The sequence below is a fragment of the Pseudophryne corroboree genome, chromosome 1, assembly GCF_028390025.1.
Source record: "Pseudophryne corroboree isolate aPseCor3 chromosome 1, aPseCor3.hap2, whole genome shotgun sequence".
In the NCBI taxonomy this organism is placed as follows: domain Eukaryota; kingdom Metazoa; phylum Chordata; class Amphibia; order Anura; family Myobatrachidae; genus Pseudophryne; species Pseudophryne corroboree.
The window spans coordinates 106,262,059-106,282,256 of record NC_086444.1 but is presented as its reverse complement, the minus strand read 5'-3'; the positions used below and the strand labels follow the sequence as shown (position 1 = coordinate 106,282,256).

The 20,198-nt window shown below is 47.3% G+C and overlaps 1 long non-coding RNA gene across 1 annotated transcript in view; it reads right to left on the bottom strand.

Annotated features, from left to right (window-relative positions):
• Nucleotides 1-14,746: 14,746 nt before the first annotated feature.
• Nucleotides 14,747-20,198, bottom strand: part of LOC134957791 (uncharacterized) — a 73,040-nt gene continuing 67,588 nt past the window's right edge. The window contains exon 3 of the long non-coding RNA XR_010186837.1: nt 14,747-14,977. This is a non-coding gene — a long non-coding RNA (uncharacterized LOC134957791). The remainder of the gene's footprint in view (nt 14,978-20,198) is intronic.

Here is a 20,198-nt window from a genome sequence, read left to right as displayed (position 1 = left end):
TTCAGTTTCCTTGGAATCCAGACCGCTCATCTCTAATTTTAATATTTTGTTGGAGATGTACTCTAACAGGACACTGGTATACATTTACAGTTTGTCTAGGGCTGATACAGAGTTGAACGAGTATGAACTTGCACTGTGCTACCTGTAAAAAATGGGTGATGTAGAGTGGTATGTACTATGGTCACATCCACGCATACAGTCTAAGAGGCAGAAATGGGTTGTGTCGGGGTGTCCTCACATACAGTAGACGAAGTACAGAGAATGCATACTACAGTATGTAATGCACAAATAGTTCTGTTTGGAAGCGTATCTTCATCAACTAGTATAGTACAGGTGATGATAAGTAGTAACAAACCAGGGACTCGCATAGATGCGGTTGAATTTATTTCCAACTATGCACCAGTTCCCTAATGTACAGTAATCTATCTTCATCCTGCCATTGTTTGAGTATAATTTTTTATGTCATGTACTATTACCAATAATTAGATAAAGAGTCTTAACTGCCATACTTATTTAATAAGTCAATTCAGTAACTATAAGTTTGGTCTAGTAATTATATCTTGTTTAGGAATATTACTAATGTAACTTGCTATATTTGCTGTGCTATGAATTTTTCAGTCATTATTTTTAATTGTCAATAATATTAATCATTTTGCAAACAAATGTCATATTTGCAAATATGTTACCTGACCCGAAGGTGGCGCAGCAAAATGTGTGTCAGACTCAAAGCTTACTGTATGCTTACACTAAATAGAAAATTCTGGACGGAAAAATAATGCTAAAGGTACTATAAAAATTAGGAATAGCGCCGCTTGATAAAATAACAGATATTTAATAACAAGTATTTAAAACATCAACACACAATACACATATTCAGCAACAACACACAATACACATGTAGCAGCATAAAAATATGCATCAATTCATATAAAGGTGGTATCAACAACTGGACACCTATATTCATATTCAGAAAGAAAAAAAAACAGTAAAGAAATTGTCAGTCTATTGCTGGAAAGACCAGTCTCAGGAGGCATATGAGGGATGAATATATTGCTATTAAATCAATACGGATGACAACGTTTTTCTAGATATTGGTATATTACCAGTTTGTATGAGGAGAATGCCCATGCTGACGTGTGCTGGAAGCCCTTGAAACTGGCATGTAAAGATGAACTCCTACACTGGTCCAGATGACAGTGGTTTGATTAGTGTATGGTGTTCCGCTGCTGAGCAACAAGACCATGGTGTTCAGCAGCATGAAGGCGCCTCCCACTTTGTCAGGGCTACAGGGAGCGCGATGGTGACGTCATAAGATCACATCATGCTTCCTCTCCTGGCGGCCATGGCTGGTACGGACAGAGGAGCCTGGGGACTGGCCTGGGCGCCTTTTCCTGCAGTGTCCAGCTGTTTTCCTTTACTTGGCTCGAGTGACGCATCGGCACTGAGCGGCCTTTGTTCTTCACAGGCTGGGCTGCTGGCTTCACTGTGTGGGGTAATTATTTTTAATATAATGTGGACACTACTATATATGTCTATTATTATGGAGCATTACTATATATATATTTGTATTGTAATGTGGGACACTAATATATATTTCTATTATACCGGGGCACTACTACAATATATATTCCTTTTATATTGGGGACATTACTATGTATTTTTATTTAATTGGGGGCATTACAATATATTTCTATTATACTGGGGGCATTACAATATATTTCTATTATACTGGGGTTATTACTATATATTTCTATTAGACTGGAGGCATTACTGTATATTTCTAGCCTTGCCTCCAGAGTGCAAAGAAAAGGGAATATGCTGTGTGACCACACCCCTAGTGTAATGTAGCCACTCCCCCTAGTGCCATGTGGTCATGACACGTGACCACGCCCATTGTTTGGCACACTCAGTACAACTAAGAAAATATTTTTACCTGCACCACTGACTGCAACTGACTGTATTGGAGGCAATGGAGTTGGAGTGGCCTGGATTGACATCCCCACCACAAGGGTAAGCACAGAGTGCATGTTGTTTTCCTAATGCCAATGTGTAACCAACCTAATACCTTACAGAAGTGAGGGGCACTCTCTTAGCAAACTCTGGAAAAAAGGGCCAGGAAGTTCCAGATCTTGTGACAATTAAACTGTCCCATGGAAGCACATTCTGACTTTGGACTTGTGTGTACTATGGTTTATTACTAACTAACACTAACTGTAGGTGTAACCCCAAGGTTCTGTCCTTGGTACTCTCCTTTTCTCTCTATATACGTCCTCATTAGGTGAGCTCATTAGTTCTTTTGACTTCCAATATCATCTCTATGCTGATGACACTCAAATCTAATTTTCCTCCCCGGACCTCTCTCCCACTCTCCTCACTCGTATCTCCAACTGTCTCTCTGCTATCTCTTCTTGGATGTCCCAGCTTTCTTAAACTTAACATGTCTAAGACCGAGCTGATCATCTTCCCTCCCTCCTGCATAACCTCACCTCCCACAATTTCATTATCTATTGATGGCACTACTATCTCCTCTAGCCATCAAGTGCGCTGTCTTGGAGTAATCCTTGACTCCTCCCTCTCCTTCAAACCACACATTCAGCACCTCTCACAAATCTGCCATTTTCATCTAAAAAATATTTCCAGGATCAGACCCTTTCTGACCCAGGATGCTACTAAGACTCTTATATACTCACTGGTCATCTCCAGACTGGACTATTATAATCTCCTCCTGACTGGCATCCCTGACAATACCTCTCTCCACTTCAATCTATTCTCAATGCTGCTGCCCGGCTCATCTTCCTCACCAAACACAGTATGTCCACCTCCCCTCTCCTAAAATCCCTTCACTGGCTTCCCTTCCCTTTTAGAATCCATTCCAAGCTTCTCACACTCACAAAGCCTTCAAACATCTCCTCTCCCATTTACATCTCTGACCTTATCTCCCTTTACACTCCCACTCGTCCTCTTCACTCTGCTAATGCACGCCGACTGATTGCTTCCTCCCACTCCTACCTCCAAGATTTTTCACGTGCTTCACCCTTTCTCTGGAATTCCCTACCTCTTCTACTCAGACTCTCCACCTCTCTACAAAACTTCAAACAGGCTCTCAAGACCCATTTCTTCACCAAACCCAGCTGTCTCTCATCCTAAGCCCTCTGTTCCACGCTTTCTGTGACCCCGTCTGTGTCACCCCTGTCTGTCTACCCCTCCACTTTAGAATGTAAGCTCTCATGAGTAGAGCCCTCTTCCCTCATGTGCTTATCCTTTTCTTACTTGAATAGTCTTCAACTGCACCAATTTCTGCGGTTTTCTGCCACCCTGATACTTATTTCAGTGTCATCTGCTGATGTAGCTATGTTTATTTACCCTGTCCTTGTCCTATATTGTCTTCAACTGTAAAGGTCCATACACACGGAGCGATATAGCTGAGCGATTTTGTCTATATTGTCAAAATCGCTCAGAAAGTTAGTGCATATCGCTCTGTGTGTACACAGCCAGCGATAGCGAGGCACATCCCTGCCAGGTCGCTATCGCTGCTAAAAATAGACTGTGCAGTCAAGTCAATTTTGGCTAGGTCGCTGGAAAAGAAAAAGCATCCCATTGCTTAAATGAGTTAGCCAATATCGCCCATAGCCAAAATCACTTGCACACTTAGTCAAAATCGCTGGAAAAGTTAGTCAAAATCTCCTACTGCCAATTCAAAGGAAAACGCTCAGTCAAAATCTCTCGTAGTTAAAATCTTTCTGTGTGTATGCACCTATAGTTGCTGTTCACTGTTTTGTTTATTTGTTTGTGTACTCTGTAATTGGGTGCTGTGGAACCCTTGTGGCACCATATAAATAAAGGATGATAATAATAATAATAATAATAATAATAATAATTACAGTAGGATGACCACAGACCAGTAACCGTCACACAATTTGTGTTCATAGAAGACACTGACAAAGGTCCTCAGCCTTTCACAGAAGCTCCCAAAGTGACCTATAACTAACTGAGTTAGTAGGGCACTTCAATGTGGCATTACATGTACTAAGGGCACTGCAATGTGGCATAAGTCGTACTAAGGCCACTGCAATGTGGCATAACTCGTATTGTATAAAATTACTCATTTATTTGATCTTTAAAAAATTTGAATTTAAAAAAATTACATTTATAACTATACTAAAAAATGTATATTATGGATAGAGCTTATTTTAGTAACAGTATTGGATTAATAACCTAATATACCAACCAACTGTACATCTTGTCCTCTGAACTAGATTTGATTTGATTTGATTTATATGTCAACTATGTAAAAACATGTCTCCTGTTTTAATCCTCTACCATGATGTATGGATAATATGTTTAGTTGTTTTGTTATACCCCTGATGAAGTCTTGAATGACAAAACGCGCTGGAGTTGTACGGATTGATCACTCAGATCCAGAAATGAAAGGAAACTGATTTTTAATATACACTGTTTATTGAGTAATTTTACACAATCTCCTATATAATAGCCCTATTCTGTGACCTTGTGATTCATTTGCTAACGCTGTTACAACACTGGGCGGAGTTAGTCAAATGAGTCACAGAGATCTGGCCAAATCTACAGGAGACTAGGAGCAGAAGCAGATAGCATGGGCATTAGGCATGGCACAGGCAGGGGTGCAGACCTCCCAGCTTTCTGCAGGAGCTTTATCCAGGCAGAAGGAGGGAAACACACTCGGCGAAAAGGGGGCGTGGCTTCACGGGAGGGCCCCGTTTTCGTCAGTGAGGGAGCATGCCCAGCGCTCTGTGAGCTGCTGCCATGCTCCAAGGGGCTGATTATGAGTCCGGGGGGCCCAGGGCACTTGTGACAGGGGAGCCCTATCTCATTGCTGTGCCTGCTGTGGGTTAGGGGCGTGGCCTAATCGCGCCCCGGGTGGCCACGCCCCCTTATGCAAATTTAGATTTTTATTTTTATTTTTTTGATGGGATTTTGGCCCCTCAGCTAGGGCTAAATCCAGAGGAGGTGGTCGCTCCCCCCTACACACCCGCACAGGGAGAAGACCACAGACATGCCAATACGCAGCAGCGTGTGCTGACTGTAGCACAAATGCTGCCGCTGTTGCTGGCAGGACGGGGGGGGGGAGCTTCTGAGCTGGAACAGAGCTACTCCAGCCGGGGGGCCCCCTAAAACTGTGGGGCCAACGGTACGTATCCCCTGCCCCCCCCCCACCTTAATCCGGCTCTGCTGCTGGAACCCCCCCATTAATCCGTACCCCCTGATGCCCCCTCTCCCTCTGTCTCCACTATTCACCGCTGCTCTGCTAAGCAGAACAGCGAGTACAGGAACTTTCCAACTGCCCCTCCCCCCCCCCCACCGCCGGACACTGTGACCCGCGGGTGGGACAGCGGGACAGACCCCAAAAAATGGGACTGTCCCGCGAAAATCGGGACATTTGGGAGGTATGGGGGTGTGTGAAGGGTATGTCATACAGACAGACGGGCACCGGCTCACTGTGTGCTTGACCCCCCACATCGGCATACTCAGCAGGGTCTCTCTGGTGCGGAGGAGCGTCACTTTCTGGCACACTCCACGCTTCTTAGCTGCAGTTTAGTGGGGCACCTGCCGCTGTGCAGGTTCCGTACTGCCTCTGTTATCTCCAGCCCCAGCAACCCCACCGCTAGCTGCAGCACTGCCACCCGCAGTGAGGTGCACCCAGCTCCTTCACACACTTTAGCTGGCGGGTAGCGCTACAGAAATCCGAGCTGCTTGCAGGCTCTGACCCACTCCTCCCCCCAGCCGCAGCGTCTCCTGGGAGCTAACCAGTCACTCCCAGTCTCCCCTTACCACAGTGCCCGGCAGCTGCGCGAGGTCTGCGGTGTGTGACTGAGGAGGGGGGGAGGGATGCGGACGGGCAGAGGAAGCAGGAATCCAGCCTGAGAGAGTCAGCCATGCCAAGTCTCCAGCAGCAGCAGATCCCAACAGGTTGGAGTGGAACAGCAGCAGCCAGCAGCAGTGACTCCGGTAAGACACATCTGTCTGTCACCACTGTTTTGTCCCAAATACCAATCTCTCCCGTGCCCTGTGTTCTGTCATGTCCCTGTCACCCCTGGCCTTGCCCTGCCACCCTTATCCTGGCCCTTTCACCCTTATCCTGGCCCTGTCACCCTTATCCTGTCCCTATCATTTCTGTCCTGGCCCCGCACCCCCTTGTCCTGGCCCCGTCACCCCTGTCCTGGCCCCGTCACCCCTGTCCTGGCACCGTCACCCCTGTTCTGACCCTGTCACCCCTGTCCTGGCCCCGTCAACCCTGTACTGACCCTGTCACCCCTGTCCTGGCCCTGTTACTGCATACCCTCCAACTACCTTTTATGGCATATACAGTACCCGCAGCGCCTCCAGACCTCTCCCCAATGCACCACACCTCCGCACCTTCCCCTCCACCACATGCGGCACTCCACCCCTCCCCCACATGCTGTGCCTCCAGACCCCCTACACCACCCGTGGCTCCCACTCCTCCACCCCTTCACCACCCACAGCACCTCCAGGCCCCTTCCACCATTCACCCCCCTTATATGTCTCCCCCCACACCTGCCCCCCTCCACCCGCAGCATCTGCAGACACCCTCCTCCATCAGCGGTCCCCCCCTCACCCACCCCTCCCCCACCAATGGCACCCCCGCACCTGCCCCTCCACCACCTGCAGCACCTCCGGACCTCCTTTCCCATCCGCCGCAACACCCATACCTGCCCCTACCCTACCCATGGTGCCTGCGGTCCCCTACCCCAGCCCCGACACTCCCGTCCCTTCCCATCCCACAGCACCTCCGGAACCCTTCATCCATCCACAACATCCCCACACCTGCCCCTCTCCCACCCGTGGCACCCCTGCCCCTCCCCCACCTTCAGTGCCTCCGGACCCCTCCCCCATCTGCATCCCCCACTCCTCTGCCCCTCCCCCACGCGCAGCACCTCCCGAACCTTCCCCATCCGGGCCCCACCCCCACTTCTGCCTCCCCTCCACCCGCAGCATCTACAGACACCATCCGCAGTCCCCCCCGCACCCGCTACATTCTGTACATCGTGCCCTGCAGGTGCTGTTCACGCCGTCGCAAGGGGCTGCGCCTCCTTCACCATCGCACGCCCTTTCATTGTGCAATATTTAACCACTAACAAAGGAATGCAGGTAATACTCCATATAATACAAATATTAAACCCCAGAAAGGCATGCAAGGGTTAAGGGGGCGTAGCCCCTTGCGACGGTGTGAAGAGCGCCCGTAGGGCGCGATGAAGCACCTAGTATCATATATGTATTTCTACATGTTTTTTAATACATATGTTTATATCTTGTAAATATTAATCTTGGTTGTACTCAACAAATTACTTACCGTGGTATTTGGACTAAATATAAGATCAAAATGTAAATTTAAGACCTTTTTGACTGTGAAAAGAACAAACCCATAGAAAGCAATATGAATAGGCGCCCCTAAAGAAGCTATTTCTCTCTCTCCCTCTCTCTCTCTCTCGATATATATATATATATATATATATATAAACAATAGGCAAGAACCCACAGCACTCATACATCCGTGGTGCCAGTGTGACCACACTATTTAAATTTAAAAAATCATACAAATTCAGCATTCACCGAATATTAACGCTTCAAACTGTAATTCATCTGAATTCAGGGAATGTTAGTTCCAAAATATTGCAATAGTTTGTTAAGCTGACCAGCCCCTTCACGGCCATTCCCATTTGGTCAGTCTCTACACAAATCTGAGCAATGCTCACAGGCATCTTTTGGATTTTAAATACACAGCATTCTTATATCATGTGTTTAGGCCCTGTCCCACTCTTTTAAAGAGACAGGAACCTCACCCAAGCATATCAGTAAAAACACCTGGGGAATTTCTTAACATATAATTTACATATGGACAATAGGGGTGCAAGAAAGAGTGTGACCACAAATATTTTATATAAACAATAGGTTTAAAGTGTTAATATTAGGTGAGTGCTGAATTTGTATGATTTTTTTATTTAAATAGTGTGATCACAATACCACTGGCACCGCAGATGTATGAGTGCTGTGGGTTCTTGCCTATTGTTTATATAAAATTTTTGTGGTCACACTCTTTCTTGCACCCCTATTGTCCATATGTAAATTAAATGTTCAGAAATTCCCCAGGTGTTTTTACTGATATGCTTGGGTGTGGTTCCTGTCTCTTTAAAAGAGTGGGACAGGGCCTAAATACATGATATAAGAATGCTGTGTATTTAATATCCAAAAGATGCCTGTGAGCATTGCTCAGATTTGTGTAAGTCAGTGTAGGGACTGACCAAATGGGAAGGCCGTGAAGGGGCTGGTCAGCTTAACAAACTATTGCAATATTTTGGAACTAACATTCCCTGAATTCAGATGAATTACAGTTTGAAGTGTTAATATTAGGTGAGTGCTGAATTTGTATGATTTTTTTATTTAAATAGTGTGGTCACAATACCACTGGCACCGCGGATGTATGAGTGCTGTGGGTTCTTGCCTATTGTTTATATAAAATTTTTGTGGTCACACTCTTTCTTGCACCCCTATTGTCCATATGTAAATTAAATGTTAAGAAATTCCCCAGGTGTTTTTACTGATATGCTTGGGTGTGGTTCCTGTCTTTTTAAAAGAGTGGGACAGGGCCTAAACACATGATATAAGCATGCTGTGTATTTAAAATCCAAAAGATGCCTGTGAGCATTGCTCAGATTTGTGTAGGGACTGACCAAATGGGAATGGCCGTGAAGGGGCTGGTCAGCTTAACAAACTATTGCAATATTTTGGAACTAACATTCCCTGAATTCAGATGAATTACAGTTTGAAGTGTCAATATTAAGTGAGTGCTGAATTTGTATGATTATATATATATATATATATATATATATATATATATATATATATATATTAGAGATGTGCAGCGGGCACTTTTTGTGTTTTGGTTTTAGATCTGGATCCCCGCTCGTAATTTGGATCTGGATTGGTTTTGCCAAAACCATCCTTTCGGGTTTTGGTTTTAGATCTGGATGATTTTAAAAAAACAACATCAAAAAAGCTAAAATCACAGAGTTTGGGGGTATTTTTGATCCTACGGTATTATTAACCTCAAAACATTTGTTTCCAGTCGATTCTTAACACCTCACAATATTGTTTTTAGGTCAAAAGGTTGCACCGAGGTAGCTGGATGACTAAGCTAAGCGACCCAAGTGGGCGGCACAAACACCAGGCCCATCTAGGAGTGGCACTGCAGTGACAGACAGGATGGCACGTTTAAAAACTGGGCCCCAAAGAGCACATAATGCAAAGAAAAAAAAGAGGTGCAATGAGGTAGCTGAACGACTAAGCTAAGTGACCCAAGTGGGTGGCACAAACACTTGGCACATCTAGGAGTGGCACTGCAGTGGAACACAGGATGGCACTTTTAAAAACTAGGCCCCAAAGAGCACGTAAAGCAAAGAAGAAAAAGAGGTGCAAGATGGAATTGTCCTTGGGCCGTCCCACCCACCCTTATGTTGTATAAACAGGACATGCTCACTTTAACAAACCAATAATTTCAGCGACATGACTGTGGCTGAAATGATTGGTTTGTTTGGGCCCCCACCAACAAGAAGCAATTAATCTCTCCTTGCATAAACTGGCTCTACAGTGGCAAGATGTCGTCCTCATCCTCAGATCCCCCCCCCCTCCCCTTCAGTGTTTACATCCTCACAGAGAAATAATATTCAAACAAACAAAACCACATCATTTAGGTGTCAGTGGACTGCTTACGCTATTACCCAAAGTTTCTGAACTTGACAATGACTTATGATGAATGTGCAGCAGGTGATGTATAAGGGAGGGTGTTCCAAGGTGGTTAACGTCCTTACCGCTATTTATTTTGGATTGACAAAGGCAGCTGATGGCTTGGCACCTCCACATTTGTGGATAAATAATTCCACACCGGAGAGGTGGCCTTTTTGGTATTTTGCCCAGGCATGACAATGGGCTTATTCACCCCACAGACAACAACTGTCTCCCCCAGTGCATGATTTAAACAAACCACATCACCATCAGATCCTCCTCGTTAACTTCCTCCTCAGCGCCAGCAACACCCATATCCTAATCCTAGTCTACTTCAACAGTGACATCTTCAATTTGAATATCAGAAACTGGACTGTGGGTTCTCTTTCCAGCACTTGCAGAGGGTGTGCAAATGGTGGAAGGAGCCACCTCTTCCTGTCCAGTGTTGGGATGGTCAGGCATTGCAACCACCAGCAAACTTGGACTCTCCTTGGGGATTTGTGATACCATCTTAGGGGTGTAGTATGGCTGACCGGCGGGGAGGGGCGAGTGCAGCAAGCCCCTTGCGGGCTCGCTGCGCTCGCCACGCTGCGGGCTCGGTGGCGACCTGCGGTCGCCACGACTTCTATTCCCACTCTATGGGTGTCGTGGACACCCACGAGTGGAAATAGTCCCTGTTGGTCGGCATGCCGACCATCGGGAAAGTGAGCCGTCGGGCTCGTGGAGGAGGTCATGTGACTGTCGGTCAGCTGACCGGTGGTCACATGAATACCACCCCATCTTAGAACGCACAGTTCTTTGCTGTGCTTTTGCCAGCTTAACTCTTTTCATTTTTCTAGCAGGAGGATGAGGGCTTCCATCGTCATGTGAAGCTGAACCACTAGTCATGAATATAGGCCAGGGCCTTAGCCGTTCCTTGCCACTCTGTGTCGTAAATGGCATATTGGCAAGTTTACGTTTCTCCTCAGACGATTTAAATTTATATTTTTTTGGGTCATTTTACTGAATTTTGGCTTTTTGGATTTCACATGACCTCTACTATGACATTGAGCATCGGCCTTGGCAGACGACATTGATGGCATTTCATTGTCTATGTCATGACTAGTGGCAGCAGCTTCAGCACTAGCCGGAAGTGGTTCTTGATCTTTCCCTATTTTATCCTCCAAATTTTTGTTCTCCATTATTTTTCTGGAGTTATATAACAATATGGGGCACAGGAGAGCGTACCCTAAGCCACACACACACGGCAAAGCCTGTAAAAATTATTTGGATAATAACCCTTTTATTTGGAGTTATTATAATAATATGCAGCACAGGAGAGCGTACCCCTACACCACAAAGGGCAAACCCTGTAAAAATTATTTGGATAATAACCCTTTTATTTGGAGTTATTATAATAATATGCAGCACAGGAGAGCGTACCCCTACACCACAAAGGGCAAACCCTGTAAAAATTATTTGGATTAAATATTAATAACCTCTTTATTTGGAGTAAATAATATACAGCACAGGACAGCACCACTGGAGTTATACGGCCGTACCGATGGACTTATATGGCAGTACCGCTGGACTTACAGTATATGGCAGTACTGCTGGACTTATATGGCAGTACCCCTAGACTTATACGGTAGTACCCCAGGACTTATACCTCAGTACCACTGGACTTATACGGCAGCACCACTGGACTGGACTTATACGGCAGCACCACTGGACTGGACTTATACAGCAGCACCACTGGACTTATGGCAGCACAGGACACCGCCACTGGACTTATGGCAGCACAGGACACCACCACTGGACTGGACTTATACAGCAGCACTTGACTTATGGCAGCACAGGACACCACCACTGGACTGATTCTGCACATGACCACACCACTGGACTGGACTTATACAGCAGCACTGGACTTATGGCAGCACAGGACACCACCACTGGACTGATGCAGCACAAGACAGCACCACTGGGATGATACAAAAGAGCAGGTCGCCACCCCACGCGCTACGCCACTTTCCCGCACAGACACTAGAGACACGTCCCCTCACTACACTCTCCAGGACTGGAGTAAAAATGGCAGTGATGCACAGCTCCTTATATGAAATCCAAATCCCGCGAGAATCCGACAGCGGGATGATGACATTTTGCCTCGTTCTGGTTTCCGAGTCTGGCAGGAAAACCAGAGCCGGACTCGGAGCGTGAAGTTTGGGGGTGTTTGCTGGTTCTCAGGGAACCGAACTCGCTCATCCCTAATATATATACATACATACATACAGGTTGTTCTGATGGCTCAATGTACGCATACTTTGTTTAATACACAAAGTTATTAAAAAATATTGTATTAAATGACCTTCAGGCTGTGTGTAGAAGGTGTATATGAATAAATACATTCTGTGCTTAGTCTTGAGTACCCTCGTCATGATATCTCATTATGGTATGCAATTATTCCAAAATACGGACAAATCCGATATCCAGAATACTTCTGGTCCCAAGCATTTTGGATACTCAACCTGTATACAGGGGCGGATCCAGAAAAAAATTACAGGGGGGGCACCATAAGGGGCGTGGCTTCGTTGGAATGGGCGTGGCTTCGTTTGAATGGGCGTGGTATTGCAGGAAAAGACTACCTTATACCCCAGTTTTGCAACCTGCACGCCCAGACGTTGGCCACCACAGGAAAGAAAAATAATCCTGATTCATGCCCCTTACATTATTTGTCATTTTTCCTCCTTATAGTAATGCCCAGTATACATTATTCCACATACTGCAATGGCCCTTAGACATTATTCCACACACAATAATGCACATGACACAATATGCACACACTGTAATGCCCCAGACACATTATGCCACACACCGTAATGCCTGTGACACATTATGACAGGAATCGCAATGCCCGTTATACATTATGCTACACACTGCACTGCCCCTGATACATTATAGCACATACAATGTCTGTGACACATTATGCCACACACTGCAATGACCTTGAGACATTATACCACAATGCCCGTGATATAGTATACCATACACCGTAATGCCTGTGACACATACCGCAATGCCCGTTATACCCTATGCCACACACCGCAATGCCTGTTATATATTATGCCACACTGCAATGACCCTGAGACATTATACCACATACCACAATGCCCATGATATAGTATACCACACACCGTAATGCCTGACACATTATGACACACACCGCAATGTCCGTGATACATTATGCCACACACTGCAATGACCCTGAGACATTATACCACATATCACAATGCCAGCGATATAGTATACCATACACCGTAATGCCTGTGACACATTATGACACACACCGCAATGTCCGTGATACATTATGCCACACACCGTAATGCCCATTACACATTAAGTCCTACAGTAAGGCTTCTAATTACTTTTCAAATACCTGCTCGTTGTCAGGGGTTTCATGCACTGGGTGTCATGCTCGTTGCCAGGGGTTTCATGCTCTTGGTTCCATGCACGGTGCCAGGGGTTTTCATGCTCAGGGTGTCATGCTCGTTGCCAGGGGTTTCATGCACTGGGTGTCATGCTCGTTGCCAGGGGTTTCATGCACTGGGTGTCATGCTCGTTGCCAGGGGTTTCATGCACTGGGTGTCATGCTCGTTGCTAGGAGGTAGTCCTTGTTGCTAGGGCTGTGCTCCCAGTGCCACATATGTCCCCAGTGCCAGATATTCCCCCACGGTGCCAGGTACTCACATGCCCCCAGTGCCAAATATAGCCCCCCCCCCCATGTGCCAGGTACACATATACCCCCAGTGCCAGATATTCCCCGACAGTGCCACATATGCCCCCAGTGCCAGATATCGCCCCCCCCAGTGCTATATATGCCCCCAGTGCCACATATGCCTCAGTGCCAGATATTCCCCCCCCAGTGCCACATATGCCCCCAGTGCCAGATATCCCCCCCCAGTGCCACATATGCCCCCAGTGCCAGATATTCCCCCCCCAGTGCCATATATGCCCCCAGTGCCAGATATTCCCCCCAGTGCCATATATGTCCCCAGTGCCAGATATTCCCCCCCCCCTCCCTGCCAAATATGCCCCCAGTGCCAGATATTCTCTCCCCCCCCCTCCCTCCCTGCCAAATATGCCCCCAGTGCCAGATATTCCCCCCAGTGCGTCCCCCCCTTCCTCCGCCGCCGCCGCCGCTGCTCCCCCCCGCTCCCCTGCTGTTAGGAGGGACACGGAGGGCACAGTGCACGCCTCCCTGTGTCCCTCCTGTGTCTCCGGCGGCCGCGGGTCACTGTAATAAAGGAAGTGCTCATGAACGGCACTTCCTTTATGAGACCAGCGGCCGCCGGAGACACAGGAGGGACACAGGAGAGGCACGCACTGTGCCCTCCGTGTCCCTCCTAACAGCAGGGAGGAAACGAGACCGCAGACTGACATGCGGACTCTCGTCCGCATGTCAGTCTGCACTAAAAATGACAGGGGGGGCACGTGCCTTGGTGCCCCCCCCCTAAATCCGCCACTGCCTGTATATATATATATATATATATAATTTATTGGGGGAAGGTGGCTGCCTATTTTGTCAGTCCCTGGCCCTACAATTTCTAATGGCAACCCTGACTGGAACATTTTCATTATTATCATTAGCATATGTACAGTCTCAGTGTGATAGGACCTTCTCCAGTCAGCAACCCATGGGCACTAAAAACAGGGTAGTCATCATTTTCTGTTCTAAAGAATGCAATTTTCATTAGACCTCTGATACAATACATAAATATTGATTAGCAAAATAGTATAACACAATGAAGATGCAACAGGATCACGCTTTTAGTCACCCCTGGCCATAAATAATGCTCATTGTCAGTTTTTCAGACAAATATTTGATTCATAATTCACTTGTCGAATCATAACTTCATTATCTTGTATGAATAACAATACCTTACAAATGGCACGGTGCAGCTTCTCATTTTCCGCACATAGTAAAAGGCTAGAGTTTGCATTAGAGGTTATTTATGGTTTAATGCAGTAGGTCAGGTTTTAATAGTCCTACTTGAGTGGGGATGTAGAAGGATGTGACTGACCAATAAGTCCAGTGTATTTTACTAGGGCAATCACAAAATCAATAGACAGAGTTTTAGAGAAGAACTGTATACTCTTCATCATGTGCGTCAGGCATTTACTGGTCATTTTAGCACAGTTCTTCCTGTAAACAGAATGCCTCCTTCTATTCTAGACAGAGAGTGAGAGAGAAAGAGAGAGATCCTCATCAACAACCAGCAATGATGCCTGACAAATAGCACATACCTGTAGCAATGGCTCACAAAGGAATCTTATTAAGATAGCTCTGGAAAATGTGCTTTTATTCTGTCATTTTAACAAGCCTATTATTATAGTTTTGAATGCAGGACCGCTATGACATCTTTTGGGCTCTGGTACTCAGGCATGTGCGGTGAGGTAATTGGCTCAGGAGGCACTGCTAGTACCAAAGCTAGATTTACACACAATATATGAGCCAAAGGGTTCATGTGGGCATTATACACAGGTGCAGTAGTATATACATGTGGGCATTATACACAGGTGCAGCAGTATATACATGTGGGCATTATACACAGGAGCAGCAGTATATACATGTGGGCATTATACACAGGTGCAGCAGTATATACATGTGGGCATTATACACAGGTGCAGCAGTATATACATGTGGGCATTATACACAGGTGCAGCAATATATACAGTATATGTGGGCAGCGCCGTCTTAACAGCAGAGTGGGCCCCTGGGCACAGCAATGCACTGGGGCCCCTACCCATCCTCCATGGGTGGGGGTGATATCAGCGGCAGCTTTGATGTTCCACGGGCAGTAGGGGGTGTTCTATCTTCCGCTCAGCATGTAGGACCTGGAACAGTTATTTCTGCTAATTACTCCTTTACTGCACAGATGGGGTGGTAGGGAGGGAGAACACTAATCTGTAGAAGAGGACATTGGGCTGAATAAAGGGGCCCCAGTACAAGACTTCCAGGGTGGTAGGGGGTGTTTAACACATAAGGGAGGGGTGGATAGTGGAGTTGGCTTAATATTCATCATTTTCTGGTGAGAGAGCAGCTTGCTTGACTGCAGATATCTCAAGCTCCTGCAAAAAGATTTCTTAGCTTTCAATGGGATAAAACATTTGAGTGTCTCACCTGTCAGGAGGTACTGCGGACACCTGTCAGGAGGTACTGCGAACACCTGTCAGGAGGTACTGCGGACACCTGTCAGGAGGTACTGGGGTCTTGGGGTCAGAGTTCAGGAGCCAGAGCAATCCACCAACAAATATATAAAACTGGATACCAGGCGTGTGGAGCTGGAGCAGGGACCGGCTGCTGGAAGGCTGATATCTCTGGTTCTGGGCATAGTAGAGACAAGCTGCTAGTATCCACCGAAAGTGGAGAGTCCCAGCTCTTGAAATTTATCCTCAGAAAAACTCTAAGTCATACAGAGCCTGAGATATCTGGCTGGGAAGAGCAATTAACAGGCTTGGATGGGGACCACTGGTTTGAAGTCGGATATCTCTGGTTCCCTAGGGCTGATTTTCAAAAATCTGGTACCCCCTGAAAAGAGGGGACCCTCAGCTATCAGCCTAGGGCCCTTATACTCCTGGGGCCCTTGGGCAAGAGCCCATTGAGCCCATACTAATAGACGGCCCTGTATGTGGGCATTATACACAGGTGCAGCAGTATATACATGTGGGCATTATACACAGGTACACCAGTATATACTGTTGGAAATTTGGTGAGTTTTGATCGGCGATATGTGGAAAAGATAAGTGCCTCACCAGCAATAGACTTTTTTTACCCCAGAGTTTTGACTAAAAAATGACTAGAATAATAGAAAGAATATATTTTGAATATATTCTTTGTATTTTTGATATACTTTATATAGTCAAAACTAGAGATGTGCGCTGCCACTTTTCGTATTTTGTTTTTTGGTTCTAATTCCACTTTGTGGTTTTGGTTTTGGCTTGGTTTTGCCAAAACCACCCTTTTGTGTATTGCTTTGGGGGTAATTTTGCTCCTACGGTATTATTAACCTCAATAACATTCATTTCCACTTATTTCTAGTCTATTCTGAACACCTCACACCTCACAATATTGTTTTTAGGCCTAAAAGTTGCACCGAGGTGGCTGTATGACTAAGATAAGCGACACAAGTGTGCGGCACAAACACCTAGCCCATCTAGGAGTGGCACTGCAGTGTAAGACAGGAGGGCACTTTTCAAAAACTAGGCCCCAAACATCACCTCATGCAAAGATGTAGAAGAGGTGCAATGAGGTAGCTGTATGACTCAAGGTGTGTACACACGGTGCGATTTTTTCTTCCGATTCTGACTATATAGTCAAAATCGGAAGAAAAGATAGTGCAGATCGCAAGGTGAAAGTCACCTTGCGATCCTTATCCGATCCCGATGCGCGTCCCCGCCAGGTCGGCATCGCAAGCAAAGATAGACCGTGCTGGCAAGTCAATCCTTGCTAGATCGGTGTACTATCTAGTTCATATCGCAAGTGTTTCTAGTACCTTGCGATATGAGCTTGCGATGCCGATCAGCGTCATGTGGCCACTCCCCGCCGGGTCCATTTTCTAAACAGCGCGGAGGAAGAAAGAAGCAGCAGCGGCAGCACGTGGAGGAGAAAACCAGGAGGGAACGTAAGTATATCAGCAGCGGGGTTGGGGGGCAGCACTGGGGGGCACCGTATCTGCACTGGGGGGCACCATAGGGGTACATATCTGGCACCGCAGGGGTACATATCTGGCACCGCGGGGGGACATATCTGGCACCATAGGGGGACATATCTTGCACCGTGGGGCAATGTATACTGGGGGGGGGCATATCTGGCACTGTGGGGCAATGTAACCTGGCACTGGGGGGACATATCTGGCACCATAGGGGGGCATATCTGGCACTGTGGGTCAATGTATACTGGCACTGGGGGGGGCATATCTGGCACTGTGGGGCAATGTAACCTGGCACTGGGGGGGCATATCTGGCACTGTGCGGCAATGTAACCTGGCACTGGGGGGGCATATCTGGCACTGTGCGGCAATGTAACCTGGCACTGGGGGGGCATATCTGGCACTGTGCGGCAATGTAACCTGGCACTGGGGGGGCATATCTGGCACTGTGCGGCAATGTAACCTGGCACTGGGGGGGCATATCTGGCACTCTGCGGCAATGTAACCTGGCACTGGGGGGGCATATCTGGCACTGTGCGGCAATGTAACCTGGCACTGGGGGGGGGGCATATCTGGCACTGTGCGGCAATGTAACCTGGCACTGGGGGGGGGCATATCTGGCACTGTGCGGCAATGTAACCTGGCACTGGGGGGGGCATATCTGGCACTGTGCGGCAATGTAACCTGGCACTGGGGGGGCATATCTGGCACTGTGCGGCAATGTAACCTGGCACTGGGGGGGCATATCTGGCACTGTGCGGCAATGTAACCTGGCACTGGGGGGGCATATCTGGCACTGTGCGGCAATGTAACCTGGCACTGGGGGGGCATATCTGGCACTGTGCGGCAATGTAACCTGGCACTGGGGGGGGCATATCCGGCACTGTGCGGCAATGTAACCTGGCACTGTGGGGCAATGTATGCTGGCACTGGGGGGGGGGGGGACATCTGGCACTGTGGGGCATTGTAACCTGGCACTGGGGTGGGCATATCTGGCACTGTGGGGAAATGTATGCTGGCACTGGAGGGCACCGTATATGGCACTGTGGGGCAATGTATCTGGCACTGGGGGGCTCTCCCACATGCGGCTCTCCCCCCTCCTCCGCCGGCTCCGTCCTCCCACTGACAGGAGCAGCGGCATGGCCCTGCAGTGTATGCGGCTCTCCCCAGCAGCAGCAGGTTAGTCTCTCTCTCTCCTGTGGATGTGTTAAGTATCATTTTCATTTTTACAGGTACCCCTACCCTATTGGATTCTACTGGACAAGTGGACGTGACCGGCGTGGGATGTAGGTAAGTAATCTGTCTCTCATTTTTACAGGTACCCTATTGGATTCTACTGGACAAGTGGACGTGACCGGCGTGGGATGTAGGTAAGTATGTGTGAGTGTGCAAGTGTGTTGTAATAAATTTTTACTGTCACGGTGTGCGAGTTGTGTTTTTATTTGGGTATTTTTTGTTGTTGTAGAACTACAGGTACAAGCGACCCCGTTATTTCCCTGCATGCTGGTACTTGTGGTACTCCAAGTACCAGCAAGCGGGGGAGGCTTGCTGGGCCTTGTATTTCCACAACAAAAGACAATATTCTTTTCTTTACACACATGACTATCAGCCTCCCATCCACCGCCCACGGATGGGGGGGACAGCCTCGGGCTTCACCCCTGGTCCTTGGGTGCCTGGAGGGGGGGTGACCCCTTGATTTAAGGGGTCCCCACTCCTCCAGGGAACCCCGGCCAGGGGTGACTAGTTGGGGGGGTAATGCCACGGCCGCAGGGACCTCCATAAATGTGTCCCCCGGCTGTGGCATTATGTCCCTGGCTAGTGGAGCCTGGTGCTGGTTTTAAAAATACGGGGGACCCCTACATCTTTTGTCCCCCGTATTTTTGGAGCCAGGACCGGACTAAGAGCCCGGTGCTGGTTGTCTAAATACGGGGAACCTCTGTCCAATTTTTCCCCAGTATTTAAACAACCAGGACTGGCTCAAAGAGCCCGAGGCTGGTTATACTTAGGAGGGGGGACCTCACGCATTTTTTTTTTAACACATTCAGACCCTTCTCCATTAAGTTAATGGAAGCCCTGGACAACAAAATTGGTAAAAAGTGGACTCTTGCCTGCCGTGATGTCTAAAATGGGGACAATTGCCTGCAGTAATGTATAAAATGGGGATTCTGCCCTGATGTATAAAATGGGGACACGTGCCTGCCATAATGTGTAAAAAGGGGGACACTTGCCTGCAGTAATGTATAAAATGGGGACTCTTGCCTTCCATAATGTGTAAAATGTGGACTCTTGCCTGCCATAATGTATAAAATGGGGATTCTGCCCTGATGTCTAAAATGGGGACACGTGCCTGCCATACTGTGTTAAAAGGGGAACACTTGCCTGCCATAATGTGTAAAATGCTGACTCTTGCCTGCCGTAATGTGGGGATTTAATGTATCAAGGGCATTGCGGAGTGTGGCATAATATGGTACATTACTGTGTGGGGCTTAAGATGGTAGAATTTTTATTTCCCTATGGTGGGCATGATCTGTTGGTACACGGTCAAATACTGGGGTATGAGGTAGTCTTTTCAGACAAGGCACGCCCATTAAAATGAGGACAGGCCCATTTAAATAATGAGGGCACGCCCCCTTGCCGGGGAGATGCTGGCGACACATTAAGGGATGCATTTTTAGGGTGCAGCGTATTTTAATGTGATATATAGATAGATAGATAGATAGATAGATAGATAGATAG